Below are 27,494 nucleotides of genomic sequence, written 5' to 3'. Positions count from 1 at the left end.
TCTTTACTTTGCTCCTGACCTATTATAAAAACTAGGCTGCCCAACTGTCCTGTTGCCTGAGATACCAGGACAGGTCAGGTAACAGAAGATCCTACTATGTGGATAACAAGTAGTGTCAGAATTCCCACCCCTCAGTGCAGCCTGGGCCCCCACCTGCTTGTCACGTGAGCACTGGTTCAAATTCTGGGTCCCTTCCTGCTTCGTATCCCACACAGGACTGGCCGCTCTGCAGCCTATTTTTGTATTGACTAAGAAGGGCTTTGGCTATGACATTCGGAGAAGCAAAGACATTTCTCTAGGCAGTGGTAGTAGTAAGTTGGCCTTGTTGGAGCGGCTACAGGATTTAGGATATGTCTTACTGTTGAAGGAAGTAAGATTCACAAGTTAATAATAGAATTATTTTCAGGTCAGAAAAATAATCAGCTTACAATCACTTTCTTTAGAAGCTTAATCTTTTCATACTATTTTCAGGGAGTTTAGGAATAATAATAACATTTATTATAACATTCATTTAATGTTTACCCTTTTATCACAACAAACTGTGGAAAATTCTTAAAGAGATGGGAATACCAGGCCATTTTACCTGGCTCCTGAGAAACGTGTATACAGGTCAAGAAGCAACAGTTAGAACCAATGTGGAACAACGGCCTGGTTCCAAATTGGGAAAGAAGTACGTCAAGACTATATATTGTTGCTCTGCTTATTTAGCTTATGTGCAGAGCACATCATGCAAAACGCTGGGTTGGATGAATCATAAACTGAAATCAAGATTTCCAGAAGAAATATCAACAACCTCAGATATGTAGATGATACCATTCTCGTGGCAGAAAGTGAAAGTGAAAGTTGCTCAGTCGTGTCTGGCTCTTTGTGACCCCATGGACTATGCAGGCCATGTAATTCTCCAGGCCAGAATATTGAGTGGGTAGCCTTTCCCTTCTTGAGGGGATCTTCCCAAACCAGGGATCAAATTCAGGTCTCCCACATTGCAGGCAAATTCTTTACCAGCTGAACCACCAGGGAAGTGAAGAGGAACTAAAAAACCTTTGATGAGGGTGAAAGAAGAGAGTGAAAAGCTGGCTTAAAACTCAACATTCAAAATACAAAGATCATGGCATTTGGTCCCATCACTTCATGTCAAATAGAAGGGGAAAAGGTAGAAGCAGTGACAGACTTTATTTTCTTGGGTTCCAAGATCACTGTGGACAGTGACTGCAGCCATGAAATTAAATGATGCTTGCTCCTTGGAAGGAAAGCTATGAGAAACCTAGACAGTGTATTAAAAAAGCAGATACATCACTTTTCCAGCAAAGGTCTGTATAGTCAAAGTTATGGTTTTTCCAGTAGTCATGTACAGATGTGAGAGCTGGACCATAAAGAAGGCTGTGTGTGAGTGTGTTAGTTGCTCAGTTGTGGTGTCCAACTTTTTGCAACCCCATGGACTGTAGCCTGCCAGGCTTCTCTGTCCTTGGAATTCTCCAGGCAAGAATGGGTTGACATTCCCTTCTCCAGGGGAATCTTCCTGACCCGGGGATCGAACCTGATTCTCCTGCATTGCAGGCAGATTCTTTACCGATTGAGCCACCAGGGAAGAATGCTTAGTGCTGAAGAACTGATGCTTTTGAACTGTGGTGTTGGAGAAGACTCTTGAGAGTTCCTTGGACAGCAAGGAGATCAAACTAGTCCACCCTAAAGGAAATCAGTCCTGAATATTCATTAGAAGGGCTGATGCTGAAGCTGAAGCTCCAATACTTTGGCCACCTGTTGGAAAGAGCCAACTCAGTGGAAAAGACCCTGATGCTGGGAAAGATTGAGGGCAAGAGGAGAAGGGGTGGCAGAGGATGAGATGGTTCAATAGCATGACAAACTCAATGGACATGAGTTAGAGTGAACTCCGGGAGATAGTGCAGGACAGGGAAGCCTGGAGTGCTGTAATCCATAGGGTCACAAAAGAGTTGGACACAATTTACCAACTAAACAACAACAACAACAAATATTCTAAGACTTGTGTCTGAAAGATTCATATTACTCCCACCATAGATCCTTGCTGAATTCAAGATTATGTTGGGTTTTGGCTTCTCTGGTAGCTCAGACAGTAAAGAATCTGCCTACAATGCAGGAGACTTGGGATCAATTCCTGGGTAGGGAAGATCCCCTGGGGAAGGGAATAGCAACCACTCCAGGCAACCAGGTAAGTATTCTTGCCTGGAGAATCCCATGGACAGAGGAGCCTAGAGGCTATAGTACATGGGGTTGCAAAGAGTCAGACACAACTGAGCAACTAACACCTTCACTTTTATATCTGAAAAAACACAGACTCAATTCAATATATGCTTCTTTTATAGTTAGTGCAAAATAGTAACCTCAAATTCAAAATACCAAATAAATCTCTAAGCATCTTTTAGCCATGAACACTTATTTCAATAGAAAATATTAATTTCCCTCCAAATGAAATTTGTAATGTATTTTATTTTGAACATGGTGGTAAATTTTAGGAGCTGGTTATGGGGGCAGGAAGTTCCACGTAAGAGCACTCTGAAGTGTCTGAAACCCTGGCATCAGACGTTTGTCTTTGGGAATTCTCTGCACCTAGTTCATAACTGTGGACAGAGTAGACTTTATGAAGCTTATTGAACAAGTATATGAATGATACCATATTTTCATCCCCTCCCCTCCTGCCTTTTCTAAATGTTCAAATAAGGTCTTAGGTGATGTGAAGGCTGAGAGAATGTTAAGGTTTTTGAATACTGGATCAACATAATTCTCTCTGTCTTCTGTTTTTATTCTTACTCCTGATTTTGTGTTCTAGTGTCTGCTGCCTAATCACAAGAAGGAAAAATCCTACATAATAGCTTTTCTGACTTAAAAGTTAATTGAGTGCTCTTTTTGATTTAAAAATACAAACTTTGTAAAGATGGGGAAGGGTTGGTTGAAGGTAACCTAGTCTCAAGATTGGTGATTATTGTCATTCATTGTAGGATGCTTGTTAGAGTCTCTATGGCTGCTCTACATATGGTCTATATAAGGTCTTAGACTTGGCCTGAGTTGAATGACAGAATCACGGAAGCAGTTTTGTGAATCCTCCATCTTAACATTCAACTTAGACTCTGGAGCTCAAGTGAAAAATCTCTGAAGTTCTTGCCCTCTATAAAAGTAACCTCTGAGCCTCCACTTTCTTGTTTGGAAAACCAAGAGTGTCGCATTAAATGATCCTTAATGTTCCTTTCAAGTCTAAAGACTCACTGTCCTTGGCTCTACCCAGTCTAGTCCTTTTCTGTTCTGTCCTTATTATGCCAGATGCTGGAAGGTGTCAGGCAACAGGCTGTGGAGTCAAGTATTAACATGAAATTGGATGGAAGGTGAGAAGGAGGAGGAGGGATGGCCATGTAATGATTTCATATTCATGTGAACGCTTCAATAACACTTCACAAAGTCCCACGGTTCTTTTCTCTGGGATGGCCCATGTCGCGGGCCACATCCTTGCATGAATTTCTGTCTCCTGACCGTGGAAACCGGCCAAGGACACATTACTAACCACCCTCTCACTTTCTTACACAGGACGACTCGCCAGACTTATTTTCTTTGCTTTCTCCTCCTGCTGGTTTATGGCGCTCTCTTATGTAGCAATAAAACTCTTGGAGAGTCCTCTCAGGGGTGAATGAATGCCACTTAAGTATATTTCCGTTAGCTGCTCTTTGATGGTTCTGCTCGAAAATAAAGGGGGAGTTGGGGCAGCTTGGTTCTTATCGAAAATTTTCCTTCCCTTTGCTTTAACGTTACCATTGCTGAAACTCTTAAGTTACACTCCAAGGGAGTTTTGCTAACAATAAAAAAATGTCTGGGAGATACTGTCAGACAACAAACTCACCATCTTTCAATAATTTTTCCCCCCATTGGAAAGGTGTTTGCATTATAAAGAGGCCCAGCCTGGCCTGTGTGAACTTTCCTTGTATCCCTTATAAATATTTAAATTTATAAATAATAAATAGAAAGTGTGACTGAATTCCAGTAAGCAAAGCACTATCTTGTTCTCCACCCTAATAGCAAACAGATTCAGGATCAGGTGTCACGATCCCCTTTCAGTTTTGTGTAGTCTATAATTTATTTTTACTTTCTCCATGTTTTGTTTTAAAGTGTATTAATTCATCTGAATCTTGTACTTAATCTGTGTCTGCTCTGGAACAGAACAGCCTATGGCTTCAGTTTCCCCCTTCTCACAGTTCCTGCCCTGAGAGCTGGGAGACAGCAGTGTTTGTCTCTGTGTGGCCTTGGGTAAGCCACTCAGCTTTGGTAGGCTTCTAGCTTCTCTGCTGTAAGATTAATAGAATCTGGATATTGAGGGGGGAAAAAAAATCCCAGGAGAGAGAGGGCTTCAGCTATTGCCATAGAAATTACCACTAAAATAAATGATTTTCATTTTTCCCTTCTTTGGTTTGCTTAATAAGTGATGTTGACCAGATGACATGCAATGGGGATTGGGGTGGTGTCCCCAGGACCCATGACCCACTTCACTGAGGTCATTACCACACACCACTTTAATTTTCTTATTTATCCCATTCCACAGACATTTTTTGAACCCCCATGCTAGGGACCATGAAAGATTCAAGCAGAACTAAGATATCACTTCCACCTCAATGACATGCACGCTAAGTCGCTTTAGTCATGTGTGACTCTGTGTGACCCCATGGACTGTAGCCTGCCAGGCTTCTCTGTCCATGAGATTCTCTGGGCAAGAATATTGGAGTGGGTTGCCATTTCCTTCTCCAGGGGATCTTCCCTGACTCAGGGATCGAATCTGAGTCTCTTATATCTCTTGCCTTGGCAGGCAGGTTCTTTACCACACCTCAATGGCAACCCAAGACAAAGACAAAGTCTGAAAAAAATGCAAAGAAACTGATCTTGCTTCCTGTCTTGATCCTACTTCCTGTTTACCCCTTTTCTCTTATACTTTTCTCTTCCCTTGTCCTTTCCCAACTCTATCCCTAATTCCTTTTCTCTTTTCCAGGGTTTTGATTCCCACTTGGTGGTTACAATTTCATCAGCCCAATTTGAACCTGCTTCTGTGAGCTTACTCCCTCAGTCGTGTCTGACTCTTTGCGACCTCACGGACTGCACCCCTCCAGGCTCCTCTGCCCATGAGGTTTCTCCAGGCAAGAATACTGGAGTGGGTTGCCATGCTGTCCTCCAGGGAATCTTCCCAATCCAGGGATCGAACCCACATCTCCTGCATTGCAGGTGGATTCTTTACCAGGTGAGCCATCAGGGAAGCCCAGTCTTTTGAACCTAAGAGGGAATAAAAGCTAATATGTTCAAAGGCCACAGTGGGGCACAGGAACCAAATCATCTTCTCTCTTCACTAGATTCAAGGGCAGGGTTCTTATCAGTAAGGAAGAAAGGCCATATGGGATGACTGGGGTGGCTTTAAAAGGAACCCATCCCCACTTGGGACCAAAATGCCTCCTCCATAAGTCTGCAGAGTACCTGAAATTTCTGTTAAAGTTCCAGAACCTGGGAAAACGGATACATTCCAAAGATTTTTTTTTTATGACAGATGATTGATCTATAACAAAGAACAAACAGGGCCCAAGGTGCTGGGACTCAGGCAGTTTAGAAGAACGGGGCCTGGACAGTGTAGGAGCTCTGGGGGCTGCCCTAGGTGGGAATGGGTAGATAGTAAGATGGAGGTACAAGGTAATAGGTATTTCGAGGAAGTCAGAGGCATGAGATAGAAGCATGAAGCTTAGCCTTACCATGAAGAATCTCTAGCAGCTCCTGGAGAGAAGGGCTGGTCATTATGGCATGATGAAATTTGTCTACCACATCATCGCTGAGAGGCAGAGCTCATGTGTTCAAGAAAGCTTCCCTCCAGTAAAGTTCCAAGGAAACTGACTATAGCCCAGGCACAGCATGCTTGAGATGAACAACCTTGGTCATTTGCAAGACTCAGACCCCAGCCCTCCTTTCCCCCAAATCCCTGGAGTGGGTTGCCATGCCCTCCTTCAGGGGATCTTCCCAACCCTGGTATCGAACCCAGGTCTCCTGCATGGTGGGCGGATTGCAGGAGAGGTACTTGTTTCTCAAACATGCATATGGATGGGGCAAATCCCAACAGCATCTCACCGCACTGTTCAGCTGGAGGTGCAAGGCTAGGACCTGTCTCCCCGAGATGTGTCAGTGCTCCCCTCAGCCACGATTGCTGCGTGTCCAGGAGGGGGCTGGAGCCAAAGTTCTGCCACATCATCGAGCTATTTGATCTCAGCCTCTGATCACACCAGGGGAAGGGCTGGTGTGTCCCTCGTCACACAGTTTAAATGCCTCACAGGCCAAGAGCAGTTTCTTCTCTGGGAAGCCTGACTTTCAGGCCTGCTGGACTTTTATGTATGACCTTTGCCTGGAACATGCCAAGGACAGGGGGAGACCCTCACACCTGTTACTGCTCCTCTCTTTGTAAAATTTCCCTGAAACACTCCTTGGTCATTTGTCTTTCTTTGCACAACAACTTCCACATCCTCCCCCCCCCGCCCCCCCCGTACTCAGCTGGGGATGGAATTCTATGATATAAAGGCTGCAGAGTGATGCTTTCACCCATTAATTACCTAATTCATTGATCCGTCCATTCAACATTGTTCGGTGCTTAGCAAGTGCCAGGTGTTGTAGACACAACAGCGCGTGGAGAATGAGGTCCCTGTCCTGGAATGACTCACAGTCTAGAGCGGTTGGCTGGCCGAGCAGGCGACGGCTCAGACTTCTTCCCTGGCTCAGTTTCCATCTCTGTGAAATTAGTCACAAGGAAACATTCAGCTCCTGTTCATGTGTGCTGGGCTGACCAACTCACTTGGAGGATAACTGCCAGCCGTTTTACAATCTCATGCTGGCTTCTCTCCACCTTCCAGTGTGTGATTGGGCTCCTTCTACACTCTAGTCCTTGATGTGCATCCACAAAAAACAAACTTATTTTAATATCAGTCTCAACAAGACTTGCGAAGAATGCAAATGGAAGACACTGCATAGCTAACATAACTTTTGAATTATCTCTATGAACGTCTGGCCTTATACAGAAGCATATTAAAAAAATAATGAGTTATCCATGAGAAGTCTGAGGCAGGCAAAGCATTCCTCAAACTACATATTATTTAGCATATAATAATATTCTGAGTTTCTTTCTTTTTAGAGGAATCAGATTCTCTCGGCTGAACGCTACATGTTCTAGCCACTACCAAACTCAAATAACAAAACATTTTCATGAATATGTGAAGAAAATTCCTTTTGATATATGTTTATCATCTACCCACCCTCCTGTTCAACTTCCAATCTATCACTTTTCTCCCCATCTACCTGTAGTTATCAATGAGTGCACAGTCTATAGAGACACAAAGGCTGGCTGTTTGCTTCGTTCTAAGTTCTGATTGGATAGAGAAGTGGGTATTTCCTGCACCTGTTAAAGGAACTTTTGGATTGAACACAAAAAATGTAATTACGTATTACAGTTTACAAGAGACTTTTCCTTGCAAGAGCTCTTACTATAAAGATATTTTAAAATAAAGATCCTCACAGTAAAAATCTTTTGCAACTAGAAATTGTAATAGACTGAATTTTAATTTACTTTGTATCCTGTGAGATTCATGAAACATAGGTAGAGGCAACAATCAGGGCAGAAACATTATATTAAAGTTCAGCAGAATCCTGTTAAGAGGGTTTGACTCACTCCTGGCTACCACACCTTAACATCTGGAATCGTCACTGTGAAATGGAAACCAGACATTATCCTTTGCCCCGACACTGGCAATACCAGCGGTTAATTGAAGTCTCGTTATTAATTCACTGAACACATTTTGTAACGGCTGAGAAGGTTTTAGGCACTGCTAACTCTATTATTAATAATATTCAGAGTAAAAAGCCTTGAATAAATGTTTACCAAGTTCCAAACACTGTGCGAGGTACTTTACATAAGTTATCTCATTTAATACAATCCTACCAACTCTGGGAGGCCGGTGCTACTGTATATATTTTGCAGAAATGGGAATGAGGGTCCAAAGTGGCTTTGTGTGTACGTGTGTCTCATCTTTTGTGTCTTGGCTTTTGTAAATAAGGATGATAGCACATTTCTTTTTACTGCTGGATAATATTCCATTGTCTGGTTGTGCCCTGGTTTATTTATCAATATGCTTCTATAGAATTTTTTATTTTATATTGGGGTATGATTGATTTACAATGCTGTGTTAGTTTCAGGTCTATAGCAAAGTGATTTAGTTATACATATACATATATCTGGGCTTCCCTGGTGGCTCAGATGCTAAACAATCTGCCTGCAACGCAGAAGACCCTGGGTTTGATCCCTGGGTTGGGAAGATCCCCTGGAGGAGGGCAAGGCAACCCACTCCAGTATTCTTGCCTGGAGAATCCTCATGGACAGAGCAGCCTGGCGGGCTATGTAGAGCCCATGGGGTCACAAGGAGTCAGACACGACTGAGCAACTAACCACACATACATATATCTATTCTTTTTCAGATTCTTTTTCCATAGAGGTTATTACAAAGTTCAATTTACTCCTTTTAAAACCGTATTTTTGACTGCCCAAACTTCTCCCCCGACTTAAAAAACTGCATATGGACTCTGCTAGCCACAGTCAGGTAATTTAAGAAAACAGTGTTGGAAGGTATTCATGACTGACCATGGTGTCATGGGTTACTTCTCCAGGATAGGATGTTTGTCTTTTGATAGAGTGCTCATCACCTCAAGGAGGAGTTTGTGATGAGGAAGTCTAGGAGTGCAAGGATCACTAGGAGGATCTTGGAGGGGAAGGTGGCCTCTCGATGCCTCTGGGATCACAGCATAGGGGGCACCTCATCCCCAGAGGGCAGGCAAGCTAAGATTCTTTGAGCACCAGCTTGATGCCACACTTTGGGTCCATCAGTACCCTCACAGTTAGCATGCTGGGATTCATGAATGGAAACCACAGAAGAGGCCCTGGCTTACTTTCAGCTGGGCAGGATTAATATTAATCACAAACCAGCTTGATGAGCTAGAAAGGTTACAGCTCAAACCTGCTGTTTTGTAGAATGCACACAAACCTGAAGGAGTATTCGTTTCACATAGTGTTTACTTTGCCTGGCATCTGTTTGTTTAGAACTTATTAAAGGGTACTTTTTTTTTTTTCACCATTTGGGTCACGATGATCATTACTGACCCCTGAGCTACTGAATGTTCCCAGATTACTGAATCATAGCATTTAATCTAGTGATGCTGAAACTATACTTCTAGTTATAATAGTGGACAGTATTATAATTATTTAAAAACTGATGGTCATTGTATGTATAATGTGATAAAAGAATTATTATTATTATTTTTTGAGTCTATTTAACCTTATTAGGCTTCCTGGGTGGCTTAGTGGTAAAGAATCTGCCTGCCAATGCAGGAGACGAGGGTTTGATCCCTGGGTCAGGAAGATCCCCTGGAGAAGGAAATGGCAGCTCACTCCAATATGGTTGCCTGTGAAAATCTCATGGACAGAGGAGCCTGGTAGGCTTACAGTCCATGGAGTTGCAAAAGAGTCAGACATAACCTGGCGACTAAAGAACAATAACAACAACCATCTTATTAGAGTGTGATTCTATAAATATCATCACTGAAACAAATGTAAGTCAGAGCACAGTACTCTTCGGCTGAAATCCCTCCAATGTCTTCCCACTGTTCTTCACATAAAATCCAAACTCCCTTCACTGTTTTCAGATCTTGATCTCATCTGGTTCCCGCCTGTCCCTCATTTTACCTCTCCCTGTTGATTAGCGGAGTTCCTCTGCTCATTTAACTTACCCATTTGCTCCTGCTTGGAACTTTGTACCATCTGTTGTTTTTGCCTGAGCAGCTCCGCACATGTCTCCTTTTCATGTCATGCAAGTCTCAGCTAAATGCCATTCTCCAGAAGAGCTTTCCCTGACTGCTCTGGCAGAGGAATGTTCAAATATGGTCATTCTCTATCACTGCTTCATTCATAACATTTCTCAGTAGCTGAAATTATCTTGCTCGTTTATTATACGGTCTATTCCTCTTGCTGTGTCTATAAGCTTTGTGAAGGAAGAAACCTGGTCTGTCTCACTCACTCTGCTGTTGGCATGTAGTTCATGCGCAATAAAAATCTGGAGAATGACTAACTGCATGGGTGATACCACGGATGGTAATTCTTGTGTTCCGGGTTTGTTTCTGTCTTGTGAGTGTGTGTGTGTGCACTTCTGGGGGAAGCATTTTGCTGTTTTTTATCACCTCTGCTACCTGGTAGCACGTGGCAGTACATTGGCTGCTTTTGTTTCTGCTTTCTCCAGGGCTTCGTACAACGCGTGGCACGTAGCAGAGAGCTCATTCATGTTGTTGAGTGAACGGATGAGTTTGTAGGTGATTTTGATGAACTGCTTTAAAAGCCAGGCTATGCCATGCTCACATATGATCCAACATCATGAACGCTGGTCTCTAGAGAAGGTGCAGTCTCACCGGCTTTCCAAAGTCTTTGCTGACTCCTTCTCCTTCTCCGGTGAGTGTCTGAGTGGAGTGCAGGCTGCCGAGGAGGCAGATAGCAGGATGACTGCCTTAACGGAGGAGCCTTGTCGAGCCAGCTTCCCTGGTGAAGGGATGGCAGCCTACATCAGGGACTAGCCCTATGGACCTGTGTTGTGCTGGGAGGACAGGAGAAGGACTGACATTTATTGAATGCCTACCAAGTGCAAGGCAGTATGTTAGGTGCTACACATACCTTATGTTACTTAGTTGTGGCAATACTACTGTGAAGAGTTATTGCTTTTGATCTTTAAAATAGGTGGGGAGCCAGAGATTCAGAATAAGTTACTCACCCAACTTTACATAGCTGATAGGGGCAGAACCAGGATTGCATCTTCTTTCTGACTCCAATGAGTGTGCTCTTTGTACCATAGGCACCAAAGGAAAAGAAAAAAGAAAGAAAAAAAAAAAAAAAAAAAGCAACAACAAAATAGCAAAGAAGTCCCCTCCTATATGATCCATTTGGGTTAAGAGTCGGACATGATTGAGTGACTTCTTCCTTTCTTCTGAAACGCAGGTGGTCTCAGATAGAGTTATCCTAGTAAATCATTTACACATTTGTCCTAATAATTTTGAGAAGATGGACTATTACCCATTCTCCAATAGAAGTCATTATCGCATGAGGAGGTACAGTTGTGAAGGTGGGCAGGGGAATTTCTGGGAGGGTGACAGGTCAGGGAGCAGAACTGGGTGGGCTGAGAGACTCTGGACAATGGGGACGGAAGGGCGGTGGTCTGGGGAGCCTGCCGAGCTGCGTCCACCTGACATTTTGTAACAGGTATTTGGAAGGGAATTTACTAGGAAGTCTGACTGGCAGGCTGACTGGAGGATGCTAAGTGTGAGACAAGCGTGACAGGGTGGTCACTTGTAAGGGATCTAAACCAGATGCTTAGGGTTAATTACCCCTTCTGCTCTTCACGGTCTGGGTAACCCTGGGGAAGTTACTTACTTCCTTGTACCTCACACTCTTTACCTATAAAAACGGTGCTAACTGGTGTTGCATATTACCCTTGGGGGCTGTAAAGAGTAAGTGAGGTTTTCCCATACACAGTGCCTGGAGTTAGTGACTCATAAATGTCAGCCCTTCGTGTGCAACTGCCCAAGCCACTTGAAAGTCTCAACCTGCCATCAGCCGGTGACAAGCTGTGAGTCTCATGTGGTCATTTTAGTGAGTCATTTAGAATCAGAACAGATGGTTTGGTGCTTAATGGTGGGGACAACTGGGGTAAAAAGAAAGAGTCTCTTTTGGAGCTGATGAGCTCTCTAGAGGTTGGGTTTGTGGGGTTCCTCATATCCAGGAATGTAGTAACTTTTTGACTAAAACGAATTTCTACTTTGCTCTTGCAACTCTGCTATTAATTAACCTTAATGTCACCAACGACTTTTTCAGTTTGAGAAAAGGAAAAATTTCAACTACCTGAAATACTTAATAGTTCATCTTATTTAAGATGAGATTGGTAATCTGCCAATTTCAATCAAATTTTAGTTATGTGTAGATGAGCTTCCGTTGTATTTGACAAATGATGACAATCTCCTTATATCATAATTAAAAGGAGAATGGGGGCATTGTTCCTTTCATAGATCCTGGAATTTGAAATTATTTTAGTGTTGGTTCCTCACGCTGATTCTGAGATACGTGTCTTATTATCATTAATATTATCTTACTTGCAGCTCCTTTGTTTTGACTTCTGCTTTGTCTTTTGTAGTAATTGGACTTCTATAGTTTGCACATTGTGATTCCCAGACCCAGTAGCAGGGTGCATTATACATTGATCTGCTTTTTGATAATCAACTTAAATGGTGATGATGGTCTGCAATGTATTTGGGTTGGAGTAAAATGTTCATCCTAATGAAATGCAACTTTATGAAAGAAGTGCTCCTAATCCTCTCAAGTACTGAGCCAGGTCATCACGGGTAAATGGGAGGTATTTGAGGTTTCTTCTCTTCTTTTTTTTTTTTCCTTTTCCTTCTTTTTTTCCTTTTCCCTTTTTTTTTCTCCCCCCAAACATGTTGGGTACACCAGCTGTTAGCAAGAACATTATTAAAAATCATGTCAGCTCAGAGTTATTGCTGTTTCTGAAGAAAAGATAAATGTATTTATTTTTAAATCTGGACATATGAAGGTTTAAAAAATATTGTTGTAGAGTTCTCCTGGCTACTTTTACTTAGCTCTTTTCCAAGTTTTGGGCTGGAGAAACTTAAAAATGTCTCCATGCCAAAGTTAAATATTAAATGAAAACCTTGTGTCTGAGGAGCTCCAGGATTAATAAACTGCAAAATAGGTAAGATCTCAAATCGCTAGAGAAAGAAATTTCCAAAGGGAATGGGGTTGCATTGTAAACGGTGTCAGTTCTGAGCTGTGGGATGAAACCCACAGGGAAAAGATGGATCATGGCTCATTTTAGGCTCGGAGGAGGCACCATCTTTTTGAAGTTGTAGGGGTAGCACATTTATCGTTGAGCTTAGTACCCGTTTGAAGGAGTTAAAGAAATTAATGCTTTACACAAATGTGCAATGTGATATCATAAGTCTCCCTCCCCAGGAAGACATCATCTTTAACTATTAGGAGCACTGGTTTCCTAAAGTCAAATCCAATTATTATAGTGAATATTAATTTTAGTAGCCCCATATTTTGCCTCAAGATTTATTATCTTTTTTCTCAAAGAAAACACTAGGGGCAAGTGAAGCACCATTGAAAGATGATGTAATGAACCAGGAATATAAAAGTTGAGTTTTCATTTCCTGGTTAATTCTAGAGATAATTTTCATCCCAGCCTTGAATGCATGGATTGGTGGAGCTGTTTGAGTTTCAGTTCTTTCCTGTCAGATGTGCTGCAGTTGCTGGGGGCCATGTGCTGAGAGGGGCCTTCCAGGGAGAAGGCTGTGGGCTGGAGAGTCTGCACCGCCTGGATTGGGATCCTGGCTCTTACCATCTGTATAACTTTAGGAACCTCCACTCCTTAGCCTGGAAAATGGAAGTAATTCTTTGGGGGATTATATTAGATAACAAGTGTCTAATAGGGACCTGGAAAGTAGCAGAAACTCAAGAGAGGGTAGCTATTATGATAAGGATGTATATAGCTTTGCATTTTTTCTATTACCATAGTTCCAGGATACAATAGGATATTAACATATCTTTAACCAGCTGATTCTAGTATCTTAGGCACATCCATAAACAAAACCATCCTTAAAAGATATAAGCTATCCTGGGTTTGTTGAGCAAGCATCTGATATTTATATTTGCTTGCCCTGAATGATGTTTGAAACACTTTCCTGAAACAGAAATGCAATTTTGATACTGTTGAGTAGGCATCAGAAGAGAAGTCTGTTGTGTTGGATTGAGGATATTGAGGATATCTAGAAGAACTAAAGGAAAATTAAGGAAAAACTGTAATAAGCCAATGAGACCTGGCTTATTTACAAGTGGAGAAATTTACAGAGCAGGAGAAAGCTGTGAAATGTTAACATTCTTGGCCTGGAAGCCAAAAACACGAACACAACCAAAAGGAGTTAAAGGACCAACTGAACTTGACTCTGGTTACCTTGCCAGAAGGAACTCCTGCCTTATGCTAATGATATTACAATGAGAAACTCATGTGCCAACGAGGTAGACAGTAACTAGAAGCAGTACCGTGAGTGTTCCAAGCTTCACTGTGAAGAACGGCCTGGGGAGGAGTCTGGGCAGGGTTCATACAGCAAAGGTTAAGATCTTGAAGAAAGGAATTTGGGCTCCAAAAAATATTAAAACTGGTGTGTGTGCTTTGGAACATGTTGGATATGTAGTCCTGCTGTAATTTCCTCTGGCTTCATTGAATAAACAACAGAAAAAAATAAGTGCTTGAGGATTCCCACTGAACTATCTGTCCCACCAGAGACACTTTGCTGAATGGATGCAGTGTTGGTCTGGGAACTGCGCAGCTTATTCCCCTGGTGTTTCCTGTGGGACTCTAAGCAATTGTGGCGGACTACAGCTAAGACTGATGTGTCTGCTCCCTAAATTCTTAGAAGGGTGAAGCCTGCTCCGAGGAGAGAGGGGGAGAGTGAGTCAGCTGATTCTGTGATGGCCAAGACCTTGCCTCTGAGAACCATATTTTCATGACAGAACTTAATATATTGCCTATGCTCAGTGGCTAATGCAGCAGGTATTATATTCTATTATTCCTGGTTGTGCTTTGTTAACTGTTATTATCAACAACTGTTCCCTTAACCATTAAGAAAAAATATGGTTAACTACTTTATCAATCCCTAAAAATATAATTATTTTATGTGCTGAAAGAAGCTGTATTTGTTTTTAAATTATGGAACAGTTTGGCATGGCAGCTGACATTCATGGAGAACTTACTATCTGGGGCTTCCCTTGTGGCTCAGAGGGTAAAGAAGCTGCCTGCAATGCAGGAGACCTGGGCTCTATCCCTGGGTCAGGAAGATCCCCCAGAGAAGAGATTGGCAACCCACTCTAGTATTCTTGCCCAGAGAATTCCATGGACAGAGGAGGCTGGCGGGCTATAGTCTATGGGGTTGTAAAGAGTTGGACACGACTGATTGACTAACACACACTGAAAATATTTTATATTAATTAATTCATTTAACCACTTTGTGTTGATTAATTTATTTAATTCTCAGAAATCTGCCCCCCCCCCCCGAGAATGGAAGCTATTATCATAAACATTCCTATTTACCTATACAAAACTGGGCATAAAGGGTTTGAATAACATGCCAAAAGTCTCAAAGTCAGCAAGTAGCTAGATTAGAATTTGAACTCGAGGAGGCTGCCTCCAGGGTCTAGGCACTTAACTGCTATAGCATATCACTTCTTTGAATAGGAATTTTGAATATAGAATAGACTCTGGAGCATACATAAACTTTCCATATTGATGTCCACCCACAACAGTTGCATTTGGAGTCTTTATGCAAATATTATTCTGTTTTTTATACTCATTGAACAGACAGATTTAAACCCAGGATTATTGAAGAATATAGCAAAACTTATTCATTTAAAAACTTCTGAACACCTCTTGTATGTAAGGTACTCTATCTAGTAAGAAGTGAAAATAACGAAAAATGAGACCCAGCCCCGAATCTTTTGTGACCCTTAAAGATTAGAATAAGTAAAATTTTAATACACAAAGTTCTAAGAAAAACTTTCATTAGCTGTTGAGAGAATTTGGGGACTGTTATGGTTTCCTTGACTTTTTTTTCTTAAATGATGCACTAATCAACAGTTTGTTTTAAAAGTGACTAACAATTTTAGTATCATTAAAAAACCATTGTTGCTGTTTAGTGGCTAAGTCGAGTCTGACTCTTTTGCAACTCCATGGGCTTTAGCCCACCAGGCTTCTCTGTCCATGAGATTTCCCAGGCAAGAATACTGGAATGGGTTGCCATTTCCTTCTCTAGGGGATCTTCCCAGCCCAGGGATGGAACCTGTGTCTCCTGCTTTGGTAGGCAGAGTCTTTACCACTGAGCCACCAGGTAAGCTCAATACACAAACTGTAGTGGGCTTAAAACCAAGTCCTTGGGTCCATATTGCACTTCATGGTGATGGCCACGGGACACTTTCCTCTTCCCACAGAAAGCAGAAAGGGGAAGCGGAGGGTGAGAAATGGCTGAGTTGGCCAGTCCCTGGGTGGTGGGACATCCCAAGAAGCAGTAGAAGGTATTGCTAGTGCAGACTCTAGTGATGCACAGACAGTGTTCAAATCCCCACTCTTTCTCTTATTACCTGTGTGACCTTGGGTGAGGCTTAATTTCCCCCCCCCCAAATCTTTTTATGTCTCACTTTCCTCCTATATAAAATGAAGATAATAATAATAGCTACCTCATAAGGCTTTTGGGTAGACTAAATGGGTAAATGTAGATGCAGTGTTTAGAATGATGTCTGGCACAGAATAAGTGTTACATAAGCTGTTTTGTTGCTATCATTACTGACAGAGACAGGAGTGAATTCAGGGCATTAGGCAGGCAGGAGAATCAAAGTGTACCTCACTTGAAACGAATGTAAACCCAACGGACCCTGTCTCTCCTCCCGCCCATCTCCCAGAGTACATTTCTCTGGCTCTTGTTTGCTTCATCCTCTAAGGAAATTTATGACAATGACATGTGTGCTTATTCTCCTTCCTCTTAATTAAAGTTATTTCTACGTTAGATTATAATCCATCGCTAATGACGTCTCCTTTCGAATATTTAACAGATTCTATTTCTTCATTGGCTTTGGACCACAAAAACTAGAACAGGAAATCAGATGACTGGGCTTGCAATTCAAAGAGCAAATTGCATAATCCTCAGTGATATTGAGGTGTAGAAGCCTTGCCTTATGAAAAACCATGGATCTGGAGCCTTTAGTTCTAAATATTCTTCTAAGAAACCTTTCACTGTGACTTGGAAGCTATGGATTAAAAAGTGTCCAGTATAAGGTTAACCCTCACTTAGCCATTACAGCAACGGGAACATTAAGTCCAAGCGCTGCTTCCATCAGGCCAAGAGAGACCTCTGCCTTGACCTCCCTGAAGCTGTGCCGCCTCCGTCTGCCGTGGGGGTAAGGAACCCAGAGATTGCGCTGTCCAGAGCCCACTCCCTTCTACACCAGACCCTAGAGTTCTCTACCCAGATGATCCTGAGCTCCTTCTAGTGACTCTGAAGAGTTTATCTCAGGGCTCAGGCTCCTGAGGTAGATTGTCCCTCTGGGTCCAATGAGGGGCCAGGGAGCAGCTGCTTGTTGGGGGCTGTGGATGGAGTTGACTGTGTAGGTGGGGTGTTCACGTGCCTGGCTGTGAAATCTCTTGTGGTTTGTGCCCAAGCTGGAGGTGAGGACAAATGAGCCAGGGCTGGGCTGACCTCCCCGTGCCTCTGTGTCCTTGGGCAGCGCCTCAAGGAGGCTGAGAACTCCAAATCTGAACATGGACTTTCAGGTTGCCACGAATGTACACTTGTCAAGAAAGAGGATAGAACATAAAGCTTTTGACGTTCTGTCAGTCTTATCCATAACTTTTAAATACTTAAATGTAGTACATGAGAGCCTCCATTTATAATAAACATGTTAGGAGTGGGCCTAATTAACATGGATACACATAAAAAAAAAATTCTGCACTAGCGCTGTTTAAAATAGCCAAGACATGGAAGCAACCTAAATATCCATTAACAGAGGAACAGATAAAGATGTGGCACGTATATACAGTGGAATATTAGTCAAACATAAAAAGGAACAAAATTGGGTCATTTGGAGAGATCTGAATGGATCTAGAGAGTTTCATACAGAGTGAAGCAAGCCAGAAAGAGAAAAACAAATATTGTATAGTAACACATACATGCAGAATCTAGAAAAATGGTACAGATGACCTAATTTGCAAAGCAGAAAGAGAGACACAGACATAGTAAACAGATGTATGGATACCAAGGGGAAAGAAGTGGGAGGAATTGGGAGACTGGGAGAGACACATATACACTATTGATCCCACGTATAAAATAGACAAAGGGGAACATGCTATATAGCACAGCCAACTCTACTTAATGCACTCTGGTGACCTAAGGGGAGGGAAACCCACAGGGGAGGGGATATATGCGTATGTATGGAAGATTCGTTTTGCTATGCAGTAGAAGCTAACACAACATTGGAAAGCAACTATGCTCCAATAACACTAACTTTAAAAAACTGAAGGAAAAGTCAGGATCAAAAGTGAGAAGCTTTACTTTAGAAATGTTCTTGAAAAGTGAATCAGAACACTTGGAAAAGCAGAAAAAAAAAATCCCCAGTGAAAGCCACCTCCTGCAAGCACACACACACACATTCCATGATAAAATGCCCATGATTTTCTTTGCTGACACAGGAAGGCCCAAGAAATAGAGCAGGCTGTTCAAAAGCAAAAGCCGAGGAGAACGAACAAAATAACCAGGAATGGCTATCCACTACCATTTTTAGTCTTTTCTTTTCAATCTTGCAAATAAGATTTCTGAAAAGGAAAATATGATCATAATTAATAAATCAAAACCACTAATGGGACAGTTTCATTGGAAGAAAAAGCAGAAGAAAGCAGAGGGAAAATCCCCAGACTTTGATTGCACCCAACCGGGTCTGTATCTGCCCTTTGTCAGTCAAAGTTTGGTGTCTGAGAATTATTGCTGGAATATCTGGAATTCTTAATAAAAATTCCAGGAAACCTGGGGGCTTCTGGGCAGCATATGTGAAGTTAAGAGGCAAGAAATATTTCATCTTCCGTGAAAGTCAACAAGAACAAAGAACAAGGTGTTAGCAAGCTGGTGGCTAGGCATGGCCGAGTGAGTCTGTTTTCATGTTTCTTATGCTTTCTGTAAATGTCTGAAGCCAAAGCTTTTTAGAGAAAGGAGAGTGCCTCTTCCTTCTCCCCTCAAAGTTTCTGGGGGGAAGTCGCCTGAGCCTACTTGGCGTGGTGGCATTTCTGGCATGCACACAGCTGCCTACCACTCCTGTCCCATCTTCAACATTTATTCCTGGGACACATGTGAGGACTAGCAAAAGTCAGGTAGAAGAAACATAGATCTCAGATGCTTTCTGTTTGGATCTCAGTCCTGAGGACCAACAGGGGACTGTTTCTCCATTTATAATCATCACGGCCTCTGGCAAATCACCAAGTCTCAAGAAGCCTCTGTTTCCTGGGGCTATCACCGGAATAATGACAATGCGCCTCAGAGGATCATTGGGAAAATTGCCAACTCAGTGCCTAGTTTACCATAGATGCTTCCTAAAGTGTTTTGGAGCCTCTTCCAAATAATGTAGTATTTTAAAACTGGCCTACAGGTTTATCAGACACATACTATTTCTTTTTGTATTTAAATACAACTATTATGTAAATAAATTTTAAATTATGATTTAAGAAATTCAAATTATAATTTAAAAAACACTTCTACCTGTACCCTTCCCGCAGTTTATTCCATCATTTTCTCTGCATACATTGTCAGAGGTATGGTTCAGGACAGCAGGTCTAGGAGAAGGGCCAGAATGGAACCAGAGGATGTTGTGTGGTTATTTTCTACCCGTCTTCCAAGGAACTCCTGAGTTAAAAAATGCATCTGGCTCCCATTTCCTGCAGAATTTTGCTTATTTGAAATGTTCAAGAAATCAACTGATCCGACTTCAAACAGACTAGGTTTAGCTGGCTGTGTACAAGCCCAAACCCCCGTTTCTGTCACTCCCAAGTCTGGACTTCACAAGCAGCCAGTTCCTTTCATACCTCAGGAAAGGACTTCTCTTTGGCCGCGCACTCTTTGTTCTGAGCCAAGTGTCAGACCAGGAATTGAGGCAATAAATCTCTGCGATTCTTCATATTTGGAATTTCTCCTGTTGCTTCTGATAAGGAAATGAGAGAGTCTTTCAGCTCCATGCGTGAGCCTCAGAGAAATTTGTAATCCAAATCATGTTTTGCTCACAAAATGGAAACAGAACGTGCTAAACCTGGCTTTGAGTTAACCCAGACTGTTTTGAAGGCCTGGGTCATGAACATAGAAATTATCTTTGCTCTTGATTGATTGCACTTGAAAAACTTTTCAATGAAAACAAGTTCCTCTCTTGTTTTAAAAATTCTGATTCTTTCTCAATGGGGGTGGGGCTGAGGTGGGTGTATGCTACCAGGCTCCTCTGTTCTTCCCGGCAAGAATACTGGAGTGGGTTGCCATTTACTTCTCCAGGGGATCTTCCCAATCCAAGGATCAAACCTGCATTTCCTGCATTGGCAGGCAGATTCTGAGCCCCCTAGAAAGCTGGGGTGGGGTGGGTGGCAGCAAAATTCTTCATAGGTGAAGGTATTTGCAAAGGATCTTTTCCTTCCTGCAGTGAAAATGGACCTCACTATTGGTTGTACGCCCTCCTCTGGCCCTTCCCTCATTTACTTCGGTACTTCCAAGTTCGAAGTTTCATACTAAGCCTCAAAGACTGACTGAAGTGAATATGATGGGGGAACAGCAATTTCTCAAAGACGGATGATTTTCCCATGATCTATCCACATTCTCTGAGATGACTAATGAAGCCAGCCCAGGCCTGGCTAACTCCTGGCATGATCACAGTGAAAAATACTCTCAAAATAAAACAATGAAAACTTTTTTTAAATGTTTCTATTTGATTTTGAGTATATTCTATCCAACAACATGCCTGAAAAAATTTACCATTTGGCATTTCGGTGGAAGTGGTAAAAAATGACTCGGAACAAAAGGCTTCATTCAGCAGCAGTGCCTCAGCCCTAGCTCTTATTTGCCTGAGACCTGTTACCATAAATGAAGAGACGGAGGTTGATTTGATCATCCGTGATCAGAGTCTTGCCGGGGTTTGTTTAGCAGTGATATGACATCACTAGCAACTGGCTTTTTTCAAAGACCATGGTGTTGAGCCATACTATTTGAGAAATCCATTTTAAATGAGCTTCTTTCTCTCTCTAAAGTCTACAGTCAGCTCCTAATTTTAATTTTGTTGGCACAGGGTAAAATGGTCAATGATGCTGACACATTCACCATTTTGAGTGAGCCGGTCTACCCATTCTTTTTAGTATTGAAACAATTGACTTGAGTTTCATTCATTTAACTAGCTCTTCAAGTGTCACGTAGATACAACTTTTTAAACTAGTAAAGCAGAGTCATTGTGTGGCTAATAAAAACATTGGTTAATCTAAAAATCATGTACATTTAATCTTGGAATGTGTTTTTTACTTACATTTGAACACAGGTGTGTCTGATATCCTAAGAATTCATTTCAAACAAAATATTGACACCCTAGGGTTAAAAAATCTTCCAGACTTTTCATTTACACCCTTACTGGTTCTCCCTTTTTCTCATGTCCAATCTCTGACTTGGGACAGGGTAGATCAGGAAACCATCTTCAGGACATTTTTGGGTTAGAGGTTTTTCTTTTCTTTTCTTTTTTTGCTTTTTACACTTACCATAGTTTTGGAATCTCTGAGAGAATGAAGAAATTACATAGCAAACACAACTCCTTTATTTAACATTTACTGTGCATTTTTAACATGTATTCATTTAAATGTTTCCTTGATATCTACTGTGAGTCATGCATTAAAGATACAGTGACAAATAAAACCTGCAAGATTTCTGTCCTCATGGAGCATATATTGTTTTGGCTAAAAAGTTCGTTTGGATTTTTCTGTAAGATGGTACAGAAAAACCTGAACGAACTTTTTTGCCAACCCAATATTTTACTGAAGGAAGTCACTAAAAAAAGAAAAAAATAAAAAAAATTAAAACAACCAAAAACCAAACCAGGTATTTTAGACAGAGGCAAATGCTGTGAAGAAGAGGAACAGGATCTTGTGATGGGGTGGGTATAAGACTGATGCTACTTTGTTATTTTTTGTTTGTTTGTTTGTTTTTTTCTGATGCTACTTTAGAAGGCCGTCAGGGAGGGTTTTCCTGAGGAGGTGGCAATTGAATGCAACAAAGGAACATGTCACGTGACTTTGGACAGAGTATGAGCGTAGTGCCCAGAAAGTGTCAAGGCTAATGATAGACCTTTACTGTGAGTGTTAAATGGCTTAATATGTGCAGAGTGCTTACAACAGTGCCTGGTATCCATAAATGCTCACTGTCTTTAATTCACTCAATAGTCATCAAGTATCTAGCAGGTTCCAGCCAGTGTTAGGTGCAGGGAGCTAGAGCTGGAGAGAATTCTGAGCTCATGGAACTGGCTCCACACCCCAACGCAGTGATTCCTAATCAATGCTGGTAGAAGCACTGCATCTCTCTCATTGGTCTCCCTTATTCCTGCTCTCCTCCCCTATGGAGGAGTCTAACTAGACAGACTCAGGGTGAGGACCAAACACTGGATTTTCTACAAGCTTACTCCAGTTGATGGGTAGGCCCACAAAAGTCTGAGAACCACAATCCTATTGCACAGATTGTAGCTAATTGGTTCTTTTCAATATGGTACACTCACATGCTAGTAAAGTGATGCTCCAAAATTCTCCAAGCCAGGCTTCAACAATACATGAACTGTGAACTTCCAGATGTTCAAGCTGGTTTTAGAAAAGGCAGAAGAACCAGACATCAAATTGCCAACATCCACTGGATCATCGAAAAAGCAAGAGTTCCAGGAAAACATCTATTTCTGCTTTATTGACTATGCCAAAGCCTTTGACTATGTGGATCACAATAAACTGTGGAAAATTCTGAAAGAGATGGGAATATCAGACCACCTGACCTGCCTCTTGAGAAACCTGTATGCAGGTCAGGAAGCAACAGTTAGAACTGGACATGGAACAACAGACTGCTTCCAAACAGGAAAAGGAGTATATCAAGGCTGTATACTGTCACCCTGCTTATTTAACTCATATGCAGAGTACATCATGAGAAACGCTGGGCTGGATGAAGCACAAGCTGCAATCAAGATAGCCGGGAGAAATATCAATAACCTCAGATATGCAGATGACACCACCCTTATGGCCGAAAGTAAAGAAGAACTAAATAGCCTCTTGATGAAAGTGAAAGAGGAGAGTGAAAAAGTTGGCTTAAAGCTCAACATTCAGAAAACTAAGATCATGGCATCCAGTCCCATCACTTCATGGCAAATAGATGGGGAAACAGTGGCTGACTTTATTTTTTTGGGTTCCAAAATGACTGCAGATGGTGACTGCAGCCATGAAATTAAAAGATGCTTACTCCTTGGAAGGAAAGTTATGACCAACCTAGAGAGCATATTAAAAAGCAGAGACATTACTTTGCCAACAAAGGTCCATCTAGTCAAGGCTATGGTTTTTCTAGTGGTTATGTATGGATGTGAGAGTTGTACTATAAAGAAAGCTGAGTGCCAAAGAATTGATGCTTTTGAACTGTGGTGTGGAGAAGACTCTTGAGAGTGCCTTGGACTGCAAGGAGATCCAACCAGTCCATCCAAAAGAAGCTCAGTCCTGGGTGTTCATTGGAGGGACTGATGCTGAAGCTGAAGCTCCAATACTTTGGCCTCCTGATGCAAAGAGCTGACTCATTTGAAAAGACCCTGATGCTGAGAAAGACTGAAGGCAGGAGGAGAAGGGGACAAGGAGGATGAGATGGTTGGATGGCATCACCGACTCAATGGACATGGGTTTAGGTGGACTCTAGGAGTTGGTGATGGACAGGGAGGCCTGGTGTGCTGCAGTTCATGGGGTTGCAAAGAGTCGGACATGACTGAATGACTGAACTGAACTGAGAGCATCAAATATAAGCAATGGCCCCAGTGGAAGGAGTACTTCTTGTGCTCAAGAGTAGCTGTATTCAGTCTCTGGAGCCATAAGTATCATGGGATTATATTTCACAATTAACATCCCCTAATCCCCAGGCCTAGTTTTGTTTTGTTGATCTTGAGCTGGCTGAGGATGCTGTGTATTTTGGATTAACCTGCTTTTGGTCATGGTTTGGAAGGTTTGCCTGACACTCTTAAGTATCATTTAAAACCTGCCAAAGGGGGAGAAAAAGGCTTTTACCTTTTAGGAAGAATGTGCCAACCAACATTTGCCAAAGACTCCTGTAGCCTGGAAGAAATTCTACTTGTAAGTAGTAGCTTAACTGAAATTCCTCCCCTAGGCTCCTCCCCAAATCTATTTTTACAATGTAATGTCACCAAAAATGGGATGGGAAAGATTTACATTCTCTTCCCTTGACTTTCTACTAGAATGTATCCTTTTCACTTTCTCACTTTAGAATGACTTATACACATTTCTAAAAGGTCTTTGAGTTAAGGATCTCAAAGAACATTGGATACAAGAATAGATGCCGGTGGATCCAGTTGAGGCTGAGTGATAACGGCCTCTAAAATCCAGACCAGATTCCAGACAGGTCCATACCTTAGATGTTTGAGGCTTCTGTTTCCTCATCAACTTTCCTAAAAGGATACTTCCTTTTTTTGTTTCATATTTTCCTCTCTCTACTAGCTTCAATCCATTGCTACACAATTCCTGTGGCCAGATAGAATGACAGCAATTGAAAAAAGGCTCCCCTTGAGCTTGAGGTAGAGCTGGTTAGGGTGAATGGACTGATGTAAAAAAAAAAAAAAAATTTAAAGAAGAGTGAACTGATGTAAATTTAAGGCAAATTAGAATCTTAGAATTGAGTGGGTGGTCAAAAGAAATGAACACTTGTGGTTGCCAGCCTGTCAATTATTCAATTTTTTGTTTAACTCTTCAGTTTGGTGATGCTCACTTGTCAAAGATGATAAAGATGGGGTGAAGTATGTAGACTACATAAAAACCGGTGAAACTCAAGATAAAGATCTATTATGCTCTGTCAGTGCCAATGTATATTGTAAATATGTGGGGCCATGAGAACCCAAGGATGGCAGCTGAGAAAAAAAGTACATTAAATAAGAGATGCTCCCCAGAAAGAAAATTTTCTCTTGTAATTTTTGTTAGATTTCAGCTGACAATATGGCTTTTTACATAAAAATAATTAGGAAGAGAAGATTCCTTTTTACTTCTTGTATTTTCCATTGACTTAGCAATTTATTCCAGTTTTTGTTCATTCATTCAACAAAAATGTGCTGAGTACTAGCTGTATGCCAAGAACCACTCTAATTTCTGGGGACACAGCAATAGAGAAGACAGAAAGGTCCTTGCTTTATATGCTGTTAGAATTTCATGTCTTTATCTAGAAACAATTTATAGCTAATTTTAATAGTATCCATCAGACATGCCACAGTGTGGTAAAGGAGGCATTCTCTGAAAAAGAGGGGACCCGACAAAGAAACCGTATTTCCTTGGAATTTGGGGTTCCTTTGGTTTACTTCGCATGCAAATCAAATAATTCCAGTATCGATTTGAAAAATACTGTTTACTTAGTTTGGGCTTTACGCAGATTTAAGGTGATTTTGGCTACACCCTCAAAGCATTTCCTCGCTCTTAGCAATCATGATGTCACGGCACTGTCCCCAGACCTTTGTGGCCATGCTCAGTTTGACCCGGCTGCCTGGAAGTTCAAGACTCTGGTTCTCACAAAAGAGCCACTGGCTCACAAACCAAGCACATTTCTTCCCTTTTTTTTTCCACTGTAACATTCTTTCCCAAGAGTATAAATCTCAGGCTGATATTTAACATTCCTTTGAACTGAACCATGGACTTTTACCTTGTACTTCTTGAAAGAGTGGAGAGCTAAGCTTCCATTATGCATATTTATAAACATGTCCTAAACGGAAGGCATGATTTTGTAATTCTCTAGTCATGGGTCTTTGAAACTATTTTATAAAAGAATATCTAGCAACATCACACTGGATCAGGCTGATTGCCTGACTTAGGATTCTCTCTCAGAGTGGAGTCCATGTGGCAGTGGAATATCACTGTTGCCAAACGTGGCTCAACCTTGAAAAGGTGGTGACATATCCCAGAACCTCTGGAATTAAAAATTCCTTTCACTTAAAAAAATTGTTTCTGAAATTGAATTAACTAATACAAGTAGAGGTTTATAAGTTTCAGAAAACTAATTTTACCCTAGGCTTCCCTATTTTGGAAAATGATATTACCACTTAATCCTGATTGCTCAAGCTCAAAGTTTAGGAGATGTTCTTTTGGTTTATGTATTTATTTTGCATCAGAAATTATGAGAGCCCCTGTAGTTCTTTTAAAATTTAATACTTATTTTGATAAATGCATAGTGTTTTAAATATAAGTTTTGAAGAAAGCTATGGTTATATGACATTGCATGGATCACAAAGAATAATGTTGAAAACTAGTCCTATTTCCCTAAAAAACAGTACCTCAAAGTAATTAGATTTTAAAGTCTGCCTTACATGGGCAGCAACAATCTTTCGTTCCTTTCTTCTTTTCTCCCCCCTTTCTTTCTTTCTTTCATGGTAGGAACAGATAACACAAGATCTAATCTCTTAAATTCTTAAAGATATAATATAGCATCATTATGGAGTAGGAAATGGCAACCTACTCCAGTACTCTTGCCTGGAAAATTCCATGGACAGAGGAGCCTGACAGGCACAGTCCATGGTGTTGGAAAGAGTCGGACACGACTGAGTGGCTAAGCGCGCACACATAGCGTCAATAACCATCAATACAGTGTTCCCCAGCAGATCTCTAAAACTTACTCATCTCACATAACTGAACTTTTGTGCCCATTGAACAGCAACTCTCCAGTTTTGCTCCCCTCGGCCCCTGGCAATTACCATTCCATTCCTGTTTCTGTGAGTTTGACTGTTTTAGATACTGAGGAAAGATTTTTGACATCAGCCAGTTTTAGGATCTCTCCATAAAGACTTACCCTGAGTCACTATTACTTAGGCACCATTACCTTACCTTATTTTGAGTATCTTTATTTTAAAAGTAACCTTATAGAAACTTGAGCTCTTTGAAGGAAAAGTATGTACATTGTAATACATAATTACATTCATGTGTTCCGTCCAAAAGATCCTATATCAGGTGCTGGAAATATTCATTTCTCTCTCCGGTCAGAACTCAGCACCAAGCAATAGCCAACATGTGTATCTCTGTACCACTAGGGTCAATATTTTGGTTTGATAACGATCTTGTAGTTATTGAGGTTAGACATGGTTTGGTAACTGAGAAGTCTTAGATAGGGAGTTAAAAGGATTAGCAGCAACCAGGGTTTTAAATCCAAGGAAATCTCTGATAAAAGAAGTCTGGAGTGGAGGGGAGGTGGCGGTTAGACCTCAATCCACCAGCAAAGAGTCAGCTTTTTAAAGCAAAAGTGCTTTCGTGAGGACTCTTGGAAGGCAGGGACACACAAGGGTGTCGAGTTCAGGTATATAGGCTGAGGCCAGCACCCAGGAAGAAGAATGAAACACAGACCTCCATTATTGAGCTCCTTAATTCTCTGCATTCACCGCGAGTGTCATTATTACCTCTAGTACTTCTGCATAATCGACCAGGAGATCCAGCCTGCAGTCCTGTTGGCCTTTCCTCTGTGCAGGACAATTTGAGAAAAAACTAGTCTGGAAAAAACCCACTGTCTCCCTATTTGCTCTCGTGACCACATTCACTGGATAA

The 27,494-nt window shown here is 41.6% G+C and overlaps 1 protein-coding gene across 4 annotated transcripts in view; it reads right to left on the bottom strand.

The window, feature by feature from the left end:
* Positions 1-27,494, bottom strand: part of COL8A1 (collagen type VIII alpha 1 chain) — a 158,025-nt gene that overhangs the window by 22,383 nt on the left and 108,148 nt on the right. The window contains exon 3 of one of the 4 annotated variants that reach the window (XM_043448730.1): positions 6,594-6,768. The exons of the other annotated variants lie outside the window; for them this stretch is intronic. The gene's annotated coding sequence lies outside the window, so the exon portion shown is untranslated. The remainder of the gene's footprint in view (positions 1-6,593; positions 6,769-27,494) is intronic. 4 annotated transcript variants of the gene reach the window in all.

Source organism: Cervus canadensis, chromosome 27 (assembly GCF_019320065.1).
Source record: "Cervus canadensis isolate Bull #8, Minnesota chromosome 27, ASM1932006v1, whole genome shotgun sequence".
Lineage (NCBI taxonomy): Eukaryota > Metazoa > Chordata > Mammalia > Artiodactyla > Cervidae > Cervus > Cervus canadensis.
The sequence above is the reverse complement of the archived record's forward strand: the minus strand, read 5'-3'. Positions and strand labels throughout refer to the sequence as shown.